Here is a 15,196-nt window from a genome sequence, read left to right as displayed (position 1 = left end):
GCTTGTCCCGCCTATACTTCCTGCCTGGCTCCTGACCAATCAGCATTTTATTTATACAGAGCGATATCCACAGCACAAACCCCAAGGCATATTGTGGCCAAGCCACAGTGCCATAAAATACCATCTATTTATTGGTCACAGGTCTATAATTATAACCAGACTATTTTCCTAGACTTAGTATCAGAGGGCCCCCATTAAGAAAAGATAGCACATTCTCCAATTTGACAAGTTGAAAAGACTTGCAACCATACAGAATGCATTGATTACTTCTGTGCCCTGATAACAAAACACCTGCCATAAGCAACTTGAGGGAGGAAGGCTTTATTTTGGCTCAGAGGGTAGAGTCCATCCTAATGGGGCTGGTATGATGTGACCTCAAGTGGTGGCCAACAGAAGCAGGGAGATCAGAGTCCATGCCCAGTGATCCCTACACTAATCAGGTCACACAACTTCCCAAAACAGCACCACTAACTGGGAACTGGGTGTTCAGATATGTGGTCCAGTCGGAAGCATTTCACATTCAAGCCGTAACACAGGCTAAATATACTCAAGGAAGAGAAGACAGAATAACAGTACACACATACACACACACACACACACACACACACACACACACACACACACACACACGCCCGTGCGTGCACACCAGAATTATAAGTCTGGACCACAAATTTCAAGGTGGAAGTCCTATAATCACTCCCTCTCCTAGAACATTCTCTGAAATATGAGAGAGCAGCTGTCTTCTTTTGAAGTAGGTCCCTACGCAGAGTGGTGAAAGGTTTGCTACACAGTACGTTTGGAGGTAACCCATTTCCAATGTGAGCACTAAAGAGTACCCAGGAAGGGGAGGTTTGTGAATTTCCTGCTAATTTTGACTGTGCAATGAATCTGCAAAACAGAAAACAGATCTTGGGTAGAAGGGACAGCTAATCTTTAGGGAACAGACCAGGCAAGAGCAAAATAAAAATCCCACTGAGAATTGGATCTCAGGGGAAATGGCTTATGTAAGATTTCACTAGGGCAGGAAAACTTTCCGTTCTGTATGAAAATGATGTGGATCTTGGGCTCACCTAGCTGCTCCTTGGAAACCTTAGCTCTGACTGTACAAAACACTTTCCTGGGGAGGCTTGCCTCAAATCACAGAATCAACGTGTGTGAGCAATGAAAGTGCATACACCCCTTCACTCTTTGAAAGGACACACAGGAGTGTTCCTGTCACTCTAGGTAGTGTTAGTGTTTGGGTTGACTTGCTGTGGGATGTTCTGTATGGAAAATGTGTTGCTAATTAGTCAATAAATAAAACACTGATTGGCCATTGGCTAGGCAGGAAGTATAGGCGGGACAAGGAGGAGAATAAAGCTGGGAAGTGGAAGGCTGAGTCAGAGAGACACTGCCAGCCGCCATGATGACAAACAGCATGTGAAGGTGCCGGTAAGCCACGAGCCATGTGGCAAGGCATAGATTTATAGAAATGGATTAATTTAAGCTGTAAGAACAGTTAGCAAGAAGCCTGCCACGGCCATACAGTTTGTAACCAATACAAGTCTCTGTGTTTACTTGGTTGGGTCTGAGTGGCTGTGGGACTGGCAGGTGAGAGAGATTTGTCCTGACTGTGGGCCAGGCAGGAAAACTCAAGCTACAAATGGCGTCCAACGTGGTGGCAAGAGTTTCCACCTAAAACCTGAGAAAAGATTCTAAAACGGAGTTAAAAACAGCTTCCTAATTGTCTCTCTCAAATGAGCGGCAGCTGCCAGTTTGAGCTACTGGTGGGTTCCTAGCATGTGCGCTCGACCTGCAGTATGGCGGGAATGAGTCCTCTGCAAGTGGCACATTAAGCTGCGTGGTGGATTTAGCCTTTGCAGGTACAAAACAAAGAGGTTTCTGGGCTATACGCTGCTTGGATAAAAGCATAGAGACCCACGATAGCTCCCAGAGCTGGTGGAAAATGCCACGTTGGGAAGCTGAGGTGGGTGGAGCCAGCAGCCACAGCTGCTGCAGTTTAAAGCAATAGATTCACAATAAGACAGATTCAGATGTAATAGTTTACAATATGTGTAAAAGATGCGTAGGCTTGAAAGAGACAAAAAAGATGATATATAGAGTTATAGAAACAAATACATAGTTTTAAAAAATAAAGTCTTTAAAGAGACAGTAAAGGTAGTATAAAATATAAGCCATGTAAAAATGGATATTACACAGAGAATCTGCATTGTGTTGTCTTTGGGACTTGTAACTGCAGAAAAACATTTGATTGTAAAAGCTGTTGAGTTATGCCAAAATGTATATTTTAAAGGTACCTTGACTTCAAAATTTGAATATAAGGATATGTTACTTTGGAAAGGAGACTCTGTTTTTGTTCCCACAGAAAGCAAGAGGCTATGGATTTGTTCAAGATTAAGATACATCAGGTTTGACCAGCCAAGACCCCCTGAAAGGTCTCCGATGACACCAAGGTCCAGATGATCCAACATCCAGAATGGTTTGAAAGCAACTGGCTCAGATGATACACCCTCATGGTCTATTCTATAATTCTAAAATTTTCTTTGTATCCCCATAAGATACAGCGCCCCCCTCCAGCAGGAAGTAGTAAGAGAAGCTACGCCCAAATTCCCAAATTATATGTAATTTTACTTTGTTAAGGTTAAAACCTTCCTTTTTGAAAAAAAAAGGGGGAAGTGCTGTGGGATGTTCTGTATGGAAAATGTGTTGCTAATTAGTCAATAAATAAAACACTGATTGGCCATTGGCTAGGCAGGAAGTATAGGCGGGACAAGGAGGAGAATAAAGCTGGGAAGTGGAAGGCTGAGTCAGAGAGACACTGCCAGCCGCCATGATGACAAACAGCATGTGAAGGTGCCGGTAAGCCACGAGCCATGTGGCAAGGCATAGATTTATAGAAATGGATTAATTTAAGCTGTAAGAACAGTTAGCAAGAAGCCTGCCACGGCCATACAGTTTGTAACCAATACAAGTCTCTGTGTTTACTTGGTTGGGTCTGAGTGGCTGTGGGACTGGCAGGTGAGAGAGATTTGTCCTGACTGTGGGCCAGGCAGGAAAACTCAAGCTACATTGACTTAACTGCATAACTACTGTGAAACACATGGTGACTGTTCCTTAGTCACTAGTTAATCTAAGCAAATAAAAAAAATTAGCTGGAGTTTATAATATAACGAAGTTACTCAGATCACAGGTAAAGTTGTAAGAAAATTAGTATTTATTTGGCCAAACTCATTCTTCCATTCCTTTCATTTTGGTTCTTATCAGAGTGGTTCTGCAAGCCCTACAAGGCTTTTCAAATGCTCCCTTGGTTACACTGGACTTGGCTTCCAAACAGCATAGTAAATGGCTTCTTTCTCTTTTTTTATAGTGGGTGATGTGAAGGAGAAAAAGGCATGGCTCCTCTAGCTTTTACAGAATATACTGGACACTTTACTACTTTCTTTACTTAAATATTTCTTTTCTTTTTTGAAATTATAATATAATTACTATAAGGACTTCATTCCTTCCCTTCCCTCCCCCCACTTAGAAATCACCTACATACTCCACCCTGATCTCTTTAAAATTCATGGCCTCTTTTTTATTGTTATACACATTTATAGATATGCTTACATACACTTGTATGCACACACCCCCTCATATTCCTAAATACAAAAATACAACCTGCTCACTCTGTATAATGTTACTTGTATGCATGTTTTCAGGGCTGATCATTTGGTATTCACAATAGTTAGAGAACGGAAACAACCCAAGTATACACCAACTAGTAAATGGATAATGAAATGTGGTACATGTACACTATGGAATGATAGTCAGATATAAAGAAAAATGAAATAGTAAAAATTTGCAGGGTAATGGATAGAATTAGAAAATGATACTGAGTGAGGTAACTCAGACCCAGAAAGAAAAGAGAAAAACCACTGTATGTTCTCTCATTGGAGGCTCCTAGCTCCCAATCTTCAGACGTGAGTACACAGCCTGGAGCAACTGCAAAAACCAGGAAAGGAAAACAGGACCATTGCCCAAGGAGAGGGGTGGGAGGAGCAAGAGAGAGGGAATACCAGGTTATAAATTATCTTATGGGGGAGGGGTTCTTTAGGGAGGAGGAGGGAGATAAATATAGAAGAATAATAGGAAGGATCTCTGATAAAATCATAACAAAGAATTACACTATTAACTATCTACTCCCAGCCTATAATACACGTAAGTACATGGATAAATACACATATATAGTTTAAATAAACTTTTCCCATCTGGGCTGACAATGTTCCCTCCAAGAGTCAATGAATAGCTAACAAAACCCCCAACCCCAGGCATGAGAAGAACTCTTTAAGTTGTGGGTCCAGGTGGTCCAAGAGACTTGCAAAAGGGTCGAGAATATTGCTGTGGCCTTTGGTTATGCCCCAGAGGCAGAAGGGAAGTCCCTGTTGCTGAAGACACCATGCATTGCAGAAACAGGGTCCAGAGGCCCCAGAACTGGAGCTTGACCTGAAAGCCTCCTCCCCGAGGACTAGATTTCATGGCATGGACCATACAAATAAAGCAAGCTACAAGTATGCAGGCTAGGTGGCAGGATAGAAAGTATTTGAACAGAATGGTTAAAGATTAGCCATGTTTCACCTTTAATGTGTCTTTCACAGAAGCCCACATCTTTTTATTATTATTATTATTTAAGACCTTTATTAACAGGTGCTTGCAGTTTGTTGACTTTTTTTTTTTGAAAAAATCAAGTTGTAAACTTTTATTACAAATTAAAAATGAAGTTCTTAAAAATCTCAACTTGACCAGATATGAAACAATTTAAAAACCATTAAAGGTGTATTGAGAAAAACCAGAGCTTTTTAAAAAACAAACAAACAAACAAACAAAAAAAAAACCAAAAAAAAACACCACATTTGTCATTACCAAAAAGAGACACCTGTAGGTAAAAATAATAAAAACCCCATGCTGCATAGATAATGCAGATAGTTCTAGTGTACCTGGTCAACAGGCAAAAAGCAAGCACTTAAGGTCTTCAGCTCCAATCTTTGTTCATTTCTTATTGCTGGAATTTCATATCATTTCTTCTTGTTGGATGACCAAACCGGATGATGGTAGAGATGGTAAGCCGGCATTTACTCAGCCACGCCCTGCTCAGCCTCGGGAGCGGACGAATTCTCAGCTGGTGAATCGGCTGCTTTTGTCTCTTTGCCATCTTGTGGTTTAGGGTTCTCTGGGCATCTGCGTCGGTAATTGAAGTTGCAGCGGTACCGACGTTGAGGTGGCTGCTGACCTTGGGTCTCGTCTCCTTGATTTTCCTCATTGCCATCCTCTCTAGGCTGTCTTTGGCGAGGAGGGCCCCTGCGGAATCGTGGTCTGTAACCCCGATACATATTCTGTCTCACTGGTCTACCTTGCTCTCGGGCACCCTGGTTGTCAGCACCCTCCATCACTTCTTGCACAGGAGGGTTGGAATACTGTGGTCGACGCCCCTAGGGTCTCCTCAAGTAGTAAGGTGGGAACCTTCGCCTGCGATAGGGCCGGCATTGTTGGGCTTGGCCTTCAGGAGCGCTTTCCGATCCCTCGTTCTTTTCCCCACTTTCACTATTCTGGTAATTTTGCTGGTAATTGCGTGGAGGACCCCTACGACGTGGATAGCGTCTATAATGGTTACGGTCTGCTGCGTATTTACTGCCATGAACTGGAACTCCACCAGGTCCTGTAACATTTGCTGCCTCCGCACCCTTTTCTCCTTCAACAACATCAAACTCCACAGTCTCTCCATCTCCTACACTGCGAAGGTACTTTGGGGTTATTCTTCTTTATGGCAGTCTGGTGTACAAATACGTCTTCCTTGGTGTCATTCCTGTTGATGAAACCGTATCCATTCCTTACATTGAACCATTTTACTGTTCCCAAAACCTTCGTTGCGATGACCTTCTTGTCCCGGCAGGCGGGCGCTGCCGTTGTGAGGCCGCCCGGGCCGCCGTTGCGGGTGGAGCCCGGCTTGGTGTCGGCGGCGCTGAAGGCGGCGGCGGGGACGGCGGGCGGCTGCTGGGTCTCGGCCTGGCTGCTCATGGTTGCGGTGGTGGTGACTGGGGCCGGCGGCGACGGCTGCGGCTCCTCCCGGGGTGTGATGGTGACTAGGCCGGCGGCGGTGGGGCTCTCAGGGCTCTCTGGGGTCCGCTCTCAGCTCCCGCTACCGATCGAACTAGAAGCCCACATCTTATATTGTTCTACTTCTACTACGTATGTGCATTGAAGTGGGGACTTGCAGAAAAGCTGTAAATGTTTTCCAAAAATCATTGGTTCAACCAGGCATTATTTACAAACAATAAAAAATAACCCACAAATACTTTATTTACCAGGGATAAAATTATTGATTGTTCAGAGAAATTGTCTTTAATGAAACAGGAGAAATGCATTAGACCTGGAGGCCTGCAGCATCCTTGGGTTTGTCTACAGCCTTCAAATGTTATGAGCAAGCCTGAAGGCTGACTGATGACTTGGGGAGGTGTGGAGCACAGTCTCTCTCTGCTAAGATATCAGCCACTTTCACACTTCATTTGCTTTTAGGTTTACACATATTTATCACATGTTGTGATTGCTGCTTTTAGAAACATATCGCATAATTCACTATAATGCTTTAACTTTGCAACAGCTACTCAAGCCCAGTAAAATACTAATTGCATTCAGAAAACAGTGAATAAAGAAAGAGTGCTTTATGAATTGCTAATGACTGTATTGTGTGAATGCCATATCAAAGAAAAAAGTCAGGGCAGATGTGTAGTAATTAAAACATTGGACTTACATATATGAATATTTTAATTCATTCATTTTATCAGCCAACAATTTAGTGCTAGATACCTAAAATACAAGTCAAAGAGGTAGACGTTTTTGTTAAATCTCGCACAGCTTTGAATCCAGTGAACGAATCAGCAAACAGGTATGTGACCCAGGTCTGCTTTCTCTGTGAAATGTTTTACATTTAATCCATTGTCAAATTGTCCTCATGAGTTTCTCATTTTTTGCTATTTTAACTGAAGTACTACTTTAGCCACTTGCTGATAGAGATTTGATTAAACCAAGCATTATAAAATAGATGTAATATGATCTGAAAGCAATAGCCATTAATGCAAAATAAATATCTGGGGTGCTCAGTGTGCTGGTGAGGGGTTTGACGATCTCCATGAAGTGTACTTATTTAGTGTCTTATTGTCAACCTAACAACACCACTCTGTCCTGCCTGCCCAAGAAGAGATGTCTGTCCTTCCTTGCCAGATATAAGAATGGTACAGCATGGTGCAGTTTGGATGTTTACAGAGAAAAGCAAGAACTGAATCCTGGAGCACAGTGCATTTTTGCATTGATTATATGAATGCCCTCGTATTCAGGATTGTCTGCAGATATACCCAAGATGTCCCAGCAAAACGGCCAATGAATTTCAAGAACTGGGTACTGCCACGTAGGTGGTTAACAACTCACTCGGAGCTCTTCTCTACATTGACACTTACCTAAGGCCAATCTGCAGCTCCTTCCATTTGCTACACACTGCCGTGGGCTCCAACCACTTGTGCTATTCTGGCTATTATGCTTTATTTAGAGCTAGAACTGCACTGGAAATCAGAATATCCACCTGACAGTCTGCTTCAACTTGGATTATCTAGTGGGTTAATCTATTCTATGACTATATAAAACATGTGAGCATAGGCAACAGAAAGAAAAAAGTTTCTTTGGTTGATGGTTTAGGAGGTTAAATCTCAAACAGCACAGCATGGCCAACAGGCTCATGGTAGAACGTGTGCTTGAGGAACTAGACCATGACAAGACAGGAAACCAGAGAACAGGGAGGGGCCAGCTCCAACTTCTCAATCTACCTCACCTTTTAAAGGTCCTACCTCCTAACATCACCATTATAGGGACCAAGCTTTTAATACCATGAATCTCTGGGATTCCACACTCAAACTGTATCCAAACCACAGTACCCACCATTAGTCTGCAGACACAACTGCATACGTATCTTGTCCTCAACCAGACCGAATGTGGTAGTAAATTTCCACTATGAAGTTCCTGGTGAAGGGACTAACTGATCCCTAATATTCTCCAACTCCACCTTTTCACATGTTCTCTTCTTGAATCTTAAAATAAGCCTATGATCTGATTTCATTACTCATTCCGCCATCTGTATCCTGCCTCATATCTCTCACTTATGCTGTGCATATTCATATTTTCAATTGGGAAAATAAACGGAGAGGGTATTTACTAAAGCCTTGGTTCTCCACTGAGGTGCAGAGGGCTTCAGCAAATCCGGTGAGGGTTTTGGTTGTCACAAATATGAGGTACTACTGTCACCTAGAGGCTAAACACAAAGATGCAACCTGAATATCCTACAATATACATACAGGACAGCTTCCCACAGTAAGAACCAAATGTCAGAGGTGCCAAGGTTCAGAAACTCGGACTAACCTCCTTTTCTTGGCAGAATTGCTGACAGTGAGGGCTTATTCTGAAGCATTGCTTTGGGAAGACCTACCTGCATTATTGGTTTAGTTTTATCCTGATGGAGGGATTGTGGCCTTAACACAGCTGCCAGAGAACATGCCTGTGCACATTAACTGGCTCTTGACCCTCTGAGTCCGTGCTGAGGAATGTGTAAAGGTGCCTGATGTCCATTGACTGGGTTGGAGCCAGAGAGCTTGAGGCCCAGTCAGGCAGGTACACATATATACATTTGTATATGTGCACACACATGTGACATTAAGGGAAAATAGAAGGGAAACTGCCAGGAAGAGTTCCAGAGGGAGGAACTAGGAAGGGTAATGGGAAGAAAGACAAAACATTACATGTTTTCTCTCACATGTGGAATCTAGATTTAATTATACGTATGTGAATGTGCCTGTGTGTGTGTGTGTGTGTGTGTGTGTGTGTGTCCTATTCTATTGCTGTAGTAACAACATTGCCAAACATCACTAAGGTTCATCTCATCTTACACTTCGTCATTAACAGTCCATCCCTGAGGGGGGCAGGGCAAGAACTCCGGGCAGGAACCTGGAGGCAGAAACTCAAGCAGAGGCCATGGAGGAATGCTGCTTCCTGGCTTTCTCACTCCTCAAGTCTTGCTTACCTCCTTCCTTATACAACTCTGGACCATCTGCCAGGGTTGGCAGCACCCACAGTGGGCTGAGACCTCCCACATCAGTCAGTCACTTGACACAAAAATGCTCCATGGGCCAATCTGGGAGGATTGTCTTCTCAGTTGAAGCTCCTTCTTCTCAAATGACTCTAGCTTGTGTCAAGTTAACCAAAATCTAGTTAGACCAATATGTTGCCTTTATACACAAGGTGGGGTGGAAAAGGGTTTGACTTCCACTGAAGATTCTCCCAAAGACAATGTGCTTCTTACTGCTAAAAGGACAAAATTACCCAGATCCCTAACTGTGTGGCCCATTTTGTTTGTTTGTTTCTGTATAAGATAGTTGATGCAAGGGCAGTTTCTTGCCCAAATGGCTAGCTTTTGCCATAAAGAAAGCAAGCTCCACATGGAATTTCTTTGATGTCCATCATCTTCTCTGAAGTAAACTGATGCTGTCAGGAGCAGATATGTCTTATTGTCATGAAAAGCGCAATGTTAACAAAACATTTTAAATGCTATATTCTGTAGGTGCTGGTAGCCATATCGGAGGTGCAGCAGGTGGCAATTAATATTTAGGTGTTAGCCCACCAGAAGTTCAACTCTCTGATGAATATGTCTTATTCAAGCAAGGCTTATGAAATTACAGACTCCAGAATGTCTTTTGTCTATGCTGTGCCTTCATATTGTTGCTGCTACACGCTCTTCTCTGGTATCTGACATGATGTATTTTTCTGTGGAAACTCCCTAATACCTATACTGCTATGTGTCTATATCATGATTACACCTCAATTTTATGGGCATTTATATCTGTGGACTATCTAAAAGATGTATAGTTGGATGTTTCTCCATCCTGCCTGGCCCTGCAGTCAGGATGAATCTCTCCCACCTGCATCCTGCAGCCACTTGGCCCCAAGTAAACACACAGAGCTTTATATTAATTATAACTGCTTGGCCATTAGCTCAGGCTTATTACTGACTAACTCTCACACTTAAATTAACCCATAATTCTTAATCTGTGTATCACCACATATTCTGTGGCTTTACCTGTGTCCCATTACATGTTGCCCCTTGGGCGGCTGGCTCATGTCTCTCCCCTCTCTGCCTTTCTTCTTTCTGTTTCCTGGATTTGCTGCCTGGCTATAACGTGACTCACCATATGCCAGAGCAGCTTCTTTATTAACCAGTCACAGCAACACATATTCACAGTGTACAGAAAGACATCCCACAGCACTGTTACACACATTCCATCAACATTAATTGCCCTCTCATTTAATTGTTCCATTTTCAGACTGCCTAATGTGTTATCAAACAGAGACCAAATTCCTTCCATTGTAAAAATGTTTCCCATTTTTTTAATGTGGGAAAAAAAATCTCTTTTAACTAATTCTTCCCTTTAAGATATCTTAATTGACTTACCAAGTCTGTTGACTGCAGAGAACAGCAGAAGTCCGAGGGAATTTCAAAGCAGCTACCTAGTGTAGTAGCAGTCTGAAATGGGAATCCAGAGAGAGCCCACCACCCCACGAGAGAAAAAGCCAGAGACTCCTGCCCATATGGGTGGAGATCCAGCCGCGTGCAGCTCTGGCCTGAGCAGGGGGCCTTTAAAGCCATAAGTGGCTTTTTAGTGAATTCTTGCCATAAAACATTGGGTACTAATGGTAGAATGAAGTGTTAAACAGTCTTATTAATAAAAAAAAAAAAACCTGGAGCCAGACATCGGTGTTAACACTTAAGAGATCAGAGGAATAGGAAAAGCCACAGCTAACCTCACCTCACCAACTCTGCAGCTTCCAAAAAGACCTACTTTCTGTATAACCACACCTATATGCCTTTCTGTTTTGCCACCTCATTTCCTCTCTGCCCAGCTACATCATTTCCTCTTCCTGCCCAGCCCTGTCACTTCCTGTCTGTCTGTACAGACTTTCAGACCTTTATGGTTAGTACTGGGATTTAAGGCATGTGCCACCACACCTGGCTCTGTTCCCAATATGACTTTGAACTCACAGAGATCCAGATGGATCTGTGCCTCCTGAGTGATAGAATTAAAGGTGAGGCATGTGCTACCACTGTCTGACCTCTATGTTTACCATAGTGGCTGGCTTTGTACTCTGATCCTCAGATAAACCTTATTGGGGGACACAGATGAAATATCATCACAAAGATTACTCCTCCTTAAGCTATATAATTTTGATGAATAAAAATAATGTTTCATATCTAGGCGTGTTATTACACACAAGGCATATGGTTCACACCTAAAAGCTGTTTTACATCATAGCTCAAGTTGACATGGAAAAATAGTTTTATCCCTCCAGCTACAAAAACAGTTGTATATTAGTAGAAGATTTAAGGCTTCAAAGTAACTTCAGTTTAGATCAGGTTCCTTGCTAATGGGTTTTAAGATAAACTTTTCTAGGAAATGCAGTCCTGTTCATAAGGACATATAGTCAACCACAATCCAGTTTACTAGGACAATATAGCCAGCTGTCTGATTTGTTGAACCAAGGTTATAGGCACAAAGCAACTTTATTGTGGCACCAGCCCCTCTCCTAGTCTGGCTAATTATCTAGTACAGTGATTAACTCTCTGCACAGATTCCTAACTTTAGTTTTATGATGTAAGACTCAAAACTCAGACAACTAATTGTTTCTATGCTAGGTCCTAAAATTGCTGGAGACAAAACAGCTTTTGTTCAAAGTATGTACACAGCAGGAAAGTTCTGCCAACTGGCCAGGGCTACAGAATATAATCTGGTTTCTTAGCCCCAAGAAAGAGTTGCAGGTTTCCTTTTTTTATGGTCTAAAATTATATGCAGGAGAGAAAAATATATTTCAAGATTTAAAATGATTTTAATGTCACTGTGCCTTGGAGAATGCCAAGTGAGATCATATTAAGAGAATTAAGGTAATAAATAACTGGTTCTTTCCTTGCAGCTGCAAGTTACAGCCCACCAATTAGGAGGCTGAGGTTTATGACTTATATGTTATCAGGATGGCTCTATCTCTTATCATTTACTGGAATTTGGTGACCTTAAAATGTAACACCCATATTCAGCATGAAAGAGTCTATTGTGTATATACAAAGGGGAGCTGGAGCCAACATGAGAAAATAAAGACAAATAACCATCTAAAGAAACTGTCTGAGCCCTTTTCCCTTTCCCTTAAAATTCCTCAGATAGAAAAAGTCTAATTTTGAGACTCTGGGTGTTCTCTTTGATCCCTGGTGCAGCCTGGGGCTGGTTCCCCAGGACTGTACTGTGTGGGTCTCTGAAATGTTTGAAGACCATCTATCTATCTAAAATATATCTCTGTTTGACCATTCCTAACATGACTACAAATTTGATTGTTATAGGTGACTAACTACTAACCTGTAAGATAATATAGTGCAAACTGTATTATCTTAAATAGTTTGGAATAATTACTTTCAAGGACTAGAAATATACATTACATTGTTAAATGATGTGCATAGCTACAATAACTTAAATAAGAGTAGAAATGCATATACAGTATGTTCTAACAAAAATAACCTTAAATTTGTATCAATATAGAATAATCCACTGGGCAGTGGTGGCGCACACCTTTAATCCCAGCACTTGGGAGGCAGAGGCAGGCAGATCTCTGTGAAGCTAGCCTGGTCTACAAAGAGAGTTCCAGGACAGGCTCCAAAGCTACAAAAAAGAAAGAAAGAAAGAAAGAAAGAAAGAAAGAAAGAAAGACCCACACCAATGTAAAATATTCAAGACTAGTAGTTGCTTTTTTCTTTTAGTTTAAAAGTACATTCAATAGTCTACCTTTCTATCCTACCATTTATATATCTCCCCTTTTTCTTTTTCAGAATGAGATCTTTCTGTCCTGCCTGCCAGCTCCCAAATAACCACATGGAGACTTCTTATTAATTATGAAAGCTCAGCTGATAGCTTAGGCTTGTTCTAATTATCTCTTATAACTTAATTTAACCCATTTTTTAAAAATTAATCTACATTCTACCACGTGGCTTTTTACCTCTATCCCATTTTGTGTGTCTGACTCATTCTGCATCCGTCTGGCTTCTCTTGACTTCTTCCTCCCAGCATTCCTCTGCCCCTAAAGTCCTGCCCAGCTATTGGCCATTCAGGTGTTTATTAAACCAATCCAAATGGCACATTTCACATGTACAAAAAGATTATTCCACAACATTTTGGGGTGATTATAGGTCTAGGCAGGATGATTACAGGATGATTCCTGGGTTTGTCTCTGTTGGATGAGTGTTTTGTTCCTTGGTTTCTCTTTTCTCTAAGTGTCCAAGGGTTCTGGTGACTAGCAAATCTTCAGGTCCAGTAGGGTGTCTCTCCTGGGGCTTGGGGGGTCTGCTTGGCCTCTGGGATTCCCAGTACAGTCTGGCCTCTAGTGCAGCAGAAATTTTCTGCTGAGGCTGGGATCCCTAGATCTGGCCTGTCCTCCATTAAAGCCGAAGTCCTCTTCCAAAGTTGTAGGCTGGGAGAGGGTGAAGTCTCAGGTTGTCTGGCAAGCTTTAAGGGGTTTTACCAGGAGATGGGCAGTAGGTAGTGTCTTAACTGGGATCTCTAAGACGAGGTTGGCCTCCAGTAAAGCCAAAGTCTTCTTCTGAAGTTGTAGGCCAGGATATGGAGCCCAGAGGGGTCGCTGCAGTCTGTGTGGTAATTGTAATTCTAATCACATCTTCCCACAATTTCAGAGGATCCACACATTCTAAAGGAAATCCAATCACTAAATTTGTTATAAGCCCAATATAATAATATAATATAATAATAGTATAATAAGCACGAAGTTTTTTATTTCCTAACTGTCATGAAACCCACTCTCTTGTGTCATTTAGTTTCAATACTTTACAAAATATGACAACCGAGATTATACATCTCACTTCTTTTTTGTTTTGTTTTGCTTTTCGAGACAGGGTTTCTCTGTGTAGACCCAGTTGTCCGGGAACTCACTCTGTAGACGAGGCTGGCCTCGAACTCACAGAGATCTGCCTGCCTCTGCCTCCCAAGCGATGGGATTAAAGGCGTGCGCCGCCGCCGCCGCCGCCGCCGCCGCCACCACCACCACCACCCAACTGCATCTCATGTTTTTAGCTTTATCCTCTATCAGCATATTAAATCCCTTCATACACTGTAGAGTTCAAAATGTAGAAAAAAGAGGAACCAGGGATAGCATCTTTAGCCTGATAGTTGCACTGTGAGAGGAAGAGAATAAATGTGGGATAAATAGCCAGCAGAGGGTGGAAGACCAGGAAATGGCAACAAATCTCCGTGTTTCTGAGAGGCAGCCTACCAGTTGGAGCGTTGTGATGTCTCATGACATCCAGCAGGTGGCAGTGCTGCATAACATCTCAATGTTAAGATGGTTTTCTGTGCTTTTGAAGCTCCTTAAAGAGAAAATTGTTTCATTCCTTTTTACAGTTGAGAGGTGAATGTTGAAGTAAGCATTATGCGTTAAAGATTCCTCCTTTCATCGCGAGAATTCAAATGCAGCCCCTAAATCTCAACAAAGTTCCCAGACACCTTTGTGGATCCTTTTGCTAGAATATTTGTCTTGCGGCTCTTGGTTCAGCTGTAACCTTAAGTTGTCACACAAAGTGGCCGTCCCAAATGGTTCTCCCTCCACCCAGCCTCTTCTGCAAGAAAGGGAGCCCTAGAGTGTGCCACACTTAGTCTCAAGCTGGCTTTTGAAAATTCTTTTTATTAATTAGTTTACTTTGCCAATTAGTCAGCTTGATAGCATGGAGTGGGTACTGTGTGTGTGTGTGTGTGTGTGTGTGTGTGTGTGTGTGTGTGTGTGTGTGTGTTTGTGTGTGTAATTCTCCCACTGTATATACTCCTTGGTACCGGAGAACTGCCTGTTTATCACTTTGTCTCATCAACTCTCAAAAACGCTGCCAACACACTATCTAATTATCAGTAAGGCCGCGTGAGTTGGGGGCCAACTGTAGACTGAGCAAGGGCTCTGGTCAGGGTTTTCTGGGGCTGGCCAATCCGTAAAAGCACCTGAGAGGTGTCTGTAGAGGAAACCCTATCACTGTGCTGGGGACTATAGCCCTCCCCTTTCACTGTTGCCAGGCTCTCTCGGGGCGGGG

General features: G+C 42.5%; 1 pseudogene; it reads right to left on the bottom strand.

Moving 5' to 3' along the window:
* Positions 1–4,881: 4,881 nt before the first annotated feature.
* Positions 4,882–6,054, bottom strand: LOC128125696 (Y-box-binding protein 1-like; annotated as a pseudogene).
* Between the last annotated feature and the right edge of the window lie 9,142 nt (positions 6,055–15,196).

This window comes from Peromyscus californicus, unplaced genomic scaffold (assembly GCF_007827085.1).
Source record: "Peromyscus californicus insignis strain IS unplaced genomic scaffold, ASM782708v3 Scaffold_4__1_contigs__length_199733344, whole genome shotgun sequence".
NCBI lineage: Eukaryota > Metazoa > Chordata > Mammalia > Rodentia > Cricetidae > Peromyscus > Peromyscus californicus.
This window is presented reverse-complemented; position numbering and strand designations above follow the sequence as displayed.